The sequence below is a fragment of the Danio aesculapii genome, chromosome 22, assembly GCF_903798145.1.
Source record: "Danio aesculapii chromosome 22, fDanAes4.1, whole genome shotgun sequence".
Lineage (NCBI taxonomy): Eukaryota > Metazoa > Chordata > Actinopteri > Cypriniformes > Danionidae > Danio > Danio aesculapii.
The window spans coordinates 32,338,232-32,346,080 of record NC_079456.1 but is presented as its reverse complement, the minus strand read 5'-3'; positions in this window follow the sequence as shown (position 1 = coordinate 32,346,080).

The following is a 7,849-nucleotide window of genomic DNA, read 5'->3' as shown; positions in this document are numbered from 1 at the left end:
CAGAAGCTGTTCAGCATTCTGTAAATGAAGGAATTACAGAGTTACCTGCTTTGGTCTGGCCAGAGATTGAAGGATCAGATGAAGAATTCAAGGTTTTAGATGAGGAGATGGAACTCGTTAAGTTTGTGCCTACAGAAAGCCCAGTGACTGAACTCTTAGAAGAAGATTTAGTTGGTGATGAAATCTTGGTTGCAACAACAACAACAACAACAACAACAACAACAACAACAACAACAACAACAACAACAACAACAACAACATCTCCATCCTCAACAACAGTAGCGACTGTGGTAACAAGTTTAGGTCATTCAGCCTCCTTGACTCCTGAAAAGGACTCGCCTTTCACTTGGATATCACATTCATCAATAGATGAGGATGAACCTGTGCTAGAGTCAACCACAGAACCGCTACCCACCCAATCACCCACTGCTTCTGTTCTTCTAAAGACAACTACACAGACGTTGATGCACACGTACATAGCAACTGTTGCAGGGGAACCTGTTTCATCAGATAACAGGGATAATAAAGACTCAACCACAATGTCCGTCATTACAGATATTTCAAAACATTTAGAGACCCTTAGTTCCACCTCTGTACAATCATTTTCAGAACCAACATTTACACCTGTTGGGCACATAATTAAGCATGGAGAAACTTCAGATGACTCTATACAAGATGTAGTTGAGCATGAAGACATTTCATTTGGCCCAGTACAAGATGTAGTTGAGACTGGAAAAGATTCAGATGACTCAGTACAAGATGTATTTGAGCATGAAGACATTTCAGTTGACTCAGTACAAGATGTAGTTGTGTCTGGAGAAATTGCAGATGACTCTATTCAAGATTTACTTGAGCATGAAGGCACTTCATTCGACAAAGTAAAAGAGGAGGTTGAGTCTAGAGAAACTTCAGATGACTCAGTACAAAATGTAGTTGAGCATGAAAACACTTCAGACTACCCAGTACAAGATATAGTTGAGTCTGGAGAAACTTTAGATGATTCTGTACAAGATATAGTTGAGACTGGAGAAGTTTCAGATGGCTCAGTAGAAGATGTACATCAGCATGGAGAGACTTCAGTCGACTCTGTACAAGATGTAGTTGAATCTAAAGTAACTTCAGATGACTCTGTACAAGATGTAGTCGAGTCTGGAGTAACTTCAGATGACTCTGTACAAGATGTAGTTGAGACTGGAAAAGATTCAGGTGACTCAGTACAAGATGTAGTTGAGCATGAAGACATTTCAGTTGACCCAGTACAAGATGTAGGTGTGTCTGGAGAGGATTTACTTGAGAATGAAGGCACTTCAATCGATATAGTACAAGATGAGAATGAGTCTAGAGGAACTTCAGATGACTCAGTACAAGATGTAGTTGAGCATAAAGACACGTCAGATGACTCAGAACAAGATGTAGCTGAGTCTGGAGAAACTTTAGATGACTCTGTTCAAGATTTAGTTGAAACTGGAGAAGTTCCCATCGACTCAGTACAAGATTTATTTGAGCCTGAAGAAATTGTAGATGACTCTGTACAAAATGTAGTTGAGACTGGAGAAGTTTCTGTTGATTCAGTACAAGATGTAGTTGAACTTGGAGAGTCTTCAGTCGAATCAGTACAAGATTTACTTAAGCCTGAAGAAACTTTAGATGACTCTGCACAAGAAAAAGATGAGCCTGAAGAAACGACAGACAACTCTGTACAGGAAAACACTGTAAAGCCAAGGCCTGACATCAAAGGGCTCATCCTACCAACAGAGACAATGAACTATGAAAGTGCCACTATGAAAGTTCCTGCTCCAGTTAACCCTAGCATAACAGAATTTAAGGTTTCATTTGACATCTTCCCTTTTGATGGCCCAACCCATGAAGAAGATGATGGCAGTGGGTTTGCTCGTGGAACTGACTTAGCAAGCTTAGCCTTGCCTGCCAGTCCTGGAAGGGCATTAATAGTGTTTTTTAGTCTCAGGGTCACCAATATGAAGTTTTCCGAAGATCTCTTCAACAAAAGCTCTACTGAATACAAGGCACTTGAGCAGCGATTTCTGGAACTGGTAAGATATATTTGTCAGGCTCAATTGGTGATCCGCTCTTTGGCATTTAGACATGGACATAGCCAATTAACTAGGGATTAAAAGTTATTAGTTAATTACCTTGCTCTACTTTTTGCAAAGCAACGTGTCAGTAAGAAAGCCTTGAGTCATTAATGACAACAGTTTTAAACATGTTCTTAGGCGGTAATGACCTTATAGAGCCCAAAGGGATGCTATTGAATGTTTGGGACTAAAAGCCTCTGTAACCATTACGTTTTTTTTTTTTTTTTTTACCTTTTTTGTTTTTCAAGAAAGTCATCAATGATAACAAAATTGTCACTTTGTGAAACAGTCTACACATTATTGGGTTTAAGTTTTCATAATGCACATTCAAACATTCACAAAGCAGTACAACTGTTTAGATTTGTTGATGTTTGTTGTCGAACATTAAGGGAGTTTATTAGGGGCTTTACTAGGCATACTATCCGTTAACTTAATTAGCATAGCTGTCTTTATGAACAGTAACTAATGAGATAATTGATGCAATTAGGCCCTTCTTGACATCCATTATCGTAACTAGGTATGTGTGATCCTGCTTTGTATTTTCACTTTGTAATTATTCTTCTCAATGTTTGACTTTTGTAGCTCGTACCATATCTACAGTCCAACCTCAGCAATTTTCAGAATTTAGAGATTTTGAACTTCAGGAATGGCAGCATTGTGGTGAACAGCAGGATGAAATTTGCCAAGCCAGTTCCCCATGGTGTGACAACAGCAGTGTACCTAATCTTAGAGGACTTCTGCAACACTGCTTACCAAACTATGAATCTCGCAATAGACAAGTATTCATTGGATGTCGAATCAGGTAATTTTTGTTATTACTTGTGGCTAAGAATATTCTAAACTGTTCTATGCTGATTTAAAGTAATTTATAAATCCAAAAATGTGTACCAGGTGTGTCTGGTATTTAGTAATAGTAGTTAAAGATAATCACAGTAAGTGTTTTTGCATTTATCCTATGTTCAACCTTCGAAACGCAGAGTTTATGAATGTTCTTTAAGTGAAGTTTATTTATAAACTAATTTCGAGAGGATCACATGCTTATGATTGGCCATGGCTAGTCCTGCATTAGCTAATGCATGATTTATCGATCGGATGATTCCTAACTCACTATAAATAACCAGAGTTTCTTACCTCAGTCATCTCCGTCTTGAAGAATCCCCCTTCCACCCCAACTCCTCCTCCCTTTTCCTTAATAGGGTGGCGCAACAGCTCAGTGGTTAGCACTGTTGCCTCACAGGTAGAATGTCACTGGTTCAAGTCTTTAACAAGCCAGTCAACGTGTCAACTTCAGTGTGGAGTTTGCATGTTCTCTCCGTGCTCGCTAGGGTTTCCCCCGGGATTTCCGGTTTCCTCCTACAGTCCAAAAACTTGTGACATAGGTGAATTGACCAAACCAAATTAGCACCATAAACAAGCTCTTAATCAGCAGTATATCTATGTAGCAATACCCAATTTGTCATTAGCCATAAATAAGCAGGGGTGTTCTCGAGACCTACCTGAGCTCAAACTCACCTCTGCCCTGCAAACGGGAGGGAACTCAGGGCTCGAGGATCTTATTAGCTCAGGGTTCTCTCCTGGGACAGCATGCCAAACACATTTTAAAGTCAATCGTCAGCTAGCTGTGAACTCTTGAAAAAAAGTGCCATGTTAATGTCAAACAAATCAGTTGTCATGCCAACATGCTACTGTAAACAGAAGCTCATATCAGACCGCTCCGAGTTCTACTGATTGGCTCATTTGCAAAACAATGACCTTTACTTTATATGGGATTAAATTCTGTTCACACAACAGTGTTTTGGTGACATTATTATCTGCAAACAATATTTGTTTTAGTTTGTTTATAGGCAGACATGAGCACTTCACAACCAAAACACAAATTGACCCTATGATCTTTACAAAGTAGCATGTGCCGGCACACATAATGCGCTTTTGCCACTTTTAAAGATCCCTTTAATGGTATGGTTTTGCCAAATTCAAGATTGTACAAAAGAATAACTTAGAATAATTCACACTGGATATCCAAATGGTAGTTTTCCAGTATGTCTGAGTGATATTGAGGAGTTTTCTACTGCGCTAGAGGACACAGGGTTAGAGCTTTCCAGTTTGGCTTTGGAAAACCTTAGGCCCAGTTAGGATGAGTGATAGGCGATTGATTGTGTACTGCAGACAGATTAGAGGTGATTTATTCTAGTGAGACGTGCGGCGCTCAACGCATCAGGCCAGTGACTCATGTTTGTTTGTGTCCCAGTGTGCGCGCATGTAAATTCTGTCTGAGCTCCTTTGTCAACACGACATCTCTAATGACCAAATTCTGATGCCATCGAATCAGAAAATTAGCTTTGTTTGGATGAGACATTTTGAAATGTTTTAGTTGCTTTTATAGCAATCAGATCAAATGCGAAAATAGTTACATTTCATAACTGACATTATAGTTTTAATGTCATTGCATTCCATCTTGATCCTAGATCAGATAAATCAATGACATGATGATTATGTTTTTATATGGATATTTGCTGCAGTTTATTAAAAAAGATACAAAAATGGCGTCAGTACACCTCTTCTGTCATGAGCATTTAAAAAAAGTTGTTAAATTTTATTTAATTAATTTAATTTAGATTTAAATAAAATTAAAATGTCATGTGGTGTGACTCTGAACAACTTATATTTTATATATAATATTAAAAAACAAAAATATTTTCTGTATTTTCCTTGTAGCTTATGATTTACTAATTTAAGTTTATACGAAAAATTACTTTATTTAAAATTGAATAAAAATATTTTAAAGTGGTATTTTAAATGCGTTACTCATATGCTATGATACCTTTAATCACTATTTTTAATTGAGTTTGGGTCTTTTGTTTTTTCAAAAATATTATTTGGGTTTGAATTTATTTGTATTTTTCCATTTAAATTTTTATTTCTCTCTGGTTAATGATTTTAGTTCTACTTTTGCATTGTCATGTCAATATCATTTAAATTCTTTACTTTATTTATTTTATTAAAATGTTTAGTTATTGTTTTACTTTGTAATTATTTATTTATTTATTTATTTTCATTTTAAGTTTCAGTTTTAATTTTAGTTAACAATTTTAGCTTTAACCAAATTTAAATGTCTCATCTCATTTCATCTGCGCTAATCCTACTGACACTCCAATCTTTCTCTTTACCAATAGGTGACCGGGCAGATCCTTGTAAGTTCCAGGCATGTAACGAGTTCTCCAAGTGTTTGGTGAACCGATGGTCAGGAGAGGCCGAGTGTGTTTGTAACGCTGGTTATTTCAGCGTTGACGGCCTGCCATGCCAGAGCATCTGCGACATCCAGGATGACTTCTGCCTAAATGACGGGAAGTGTGACATAATACCTGGCAAGGGCGCCATCTGCAGGTGTGTGCTTTAAAAACAACTGTTAAGAAACATTTACCGGCCACTTTATTTTTATATGTGCGAATTGTAGACTCAATTTAGCTGACGGGAGTGGCGCACGGTGTGGTCTTCTGCTGCTGTAGCCCATCCGCCTCAAGGTTTGACGTGTTGTAAGTTCAGAGATGCTCTTCTGCAGACCTCGGTTGTAACGAGTGGTTATTTGAGTTACTGTTGCTTTTATATCTGCTTGAACCAGTCTGGCCATTCTCCTCTGACTTCTGGCATCAACAAGGCATTTGATCTGCCGCTCACTGGATGTTTTCTCTTTTTCGGACCATTCTCAGTAAACCCTAGAGATGGTTGTGCATGAAAGTCCTGGTAGATCAGCAGTTTCTGAAATACTCAGACCAGCCCATCTGGCACCAACAACCATGCCACATTCAAAACTTAAATCATCTTTCTTCCCCATTCTGATGATCGATTTAAACTGCGGCAGATGGTCTTGATCATGTCTACGAGTTGCTGCCATGTGATTGGCTGATTAGAAAATTGAGTTAATGAGCAGTTAGACAGGTGTACCTAATAAAGTGGCCGGTGAGTGTATACATTATGGGTGGCACATTGCTAAAAACAGTAAAATGACTTAACAAGTTATAATTGATTGTTTTTTTTTTTTTTGCATTTTTATGAGCTAATGCATTCGTCTTGTTTGAAAAGTTTAAGCTACGTCACGAAATATCATCATATTTGTGATGCCATCACAGTTTGATGTCCCCAGAATATGTCTAAAGTTTCTGCTCAAAATACCCCATAGATAATTTATTAAATGTTGTCAAATTTGCCCTTATTTGGGAGTAAGCAAAGACATGTTTGACTGCCTGTCCCTTTAAATGCAAATGAACTATATATATCTAAAATAATAAAGTTAATTATTTTTCTAGAACTAGAAAGAAACCAGATTTAAATGGTGATTCGAACAGATTTTTAAGCCAATCATGCAAAAAAGAAGGTTCCGGATGCCATCAATAATGTCATTGTTCCAAAACAATATAAGTCTTGAAATCCGCTTCACTAGCTATGGTTCAAACCACCTATTATTATGCAAATTTTGGAATACCCAGCCTGATCTCACGAGAAAACGTAAGTATTTTACGTTTTGACAGTTTAGTGGCTAATTCGTACGAATTCGAACGAGTTCAGTCGTACGAAATGGTACGATTTTAAAAAGGAGGCGTGGCACCTAACCCCGCCCCTAAACCCAACCGTCATTGGAGGATGAGCAAATCGTACTAAATTGTACGAATTAGATCGTACGAATTCGTACGAATTAGCCACTAAAAAAAAAGTTACGAATTGCCGTGAGATTGTGTTGGAATATCACATAAAAAAGTGCTTAATAAAAAAAAACAAGATGTACATATAGTTTACGTGCAATTGAGTAGGATAAACTCCTTTAATCCAATAAGAAAAAGTGTGCATTGACAAATAAATTCCAGCATTCCAATCAACAAAAAGTCATGTGATTATGCTTTAACAGATCATGCGACAACAAAAATAGATGTTAATGGACGAACCAATTTATCAAACACATTGTAAAATATCTGAAAGATTGTTTTGGTCATTCTAAAATCCCGCAGCCAAAGTCTGTCATCAAAGCGGTTCAGTATTATTCCTTCCAGAACTATTTTGAAAGGGAGTTCATTGTGTTAGGGCTTTATCATCTGAGGTGCAAGTAATTTATTAAATAAGAAGAAAAGCCCACAGTGGCTTCTCCTACCACAGCAAATTCCGTGGAAGTGACAATTTTGTTTTCTTTGACTGTTTTTAGTCCAGTTTTACACACAAGTTTAATTAGCATCTTTGGATGGAAACATAGCTAGCGAATGCTTCCTGGAAATTCTCAACTCATGCTCCGAAGCTTCAGCACAGAGTGTAATATGACCACTTCCAACTTTTTCACAGCTAAAAACTGTGAATCAAAATCAATGTGTGAAAAACAGTTGAACAAATGGGTTTTGTGACACTTTAAAGCTACAGTAGAGCCAGAAAGCCAGACTTCACTCACCCCATTGTCATTTCAGGTGTCGTGTTGGTGAAAACTGGTGGTATCGAGGAGAACACTGTGAGGAATATGTGTCAGAGCCACTGGTGGTCGGCATTGCCATCGCGTCCGTTGCTGGATTTCTCCTGGTGGCGTCGGGTGTCATCTTTTTCCTGGCCAGAACTCTAAGAGACCAGTACGACACTGATGATTCAGAAGACCCTTTACGGTACAAACTGTGCTTACAACAAACACACATTCAAATAAATCTTAACGCCGTATGTTCTGGAGGAACAAGCAGAACTCCTTGGCAGATTAATGCAAACGCTTTAATTCGTTTTTTAGAAGCATA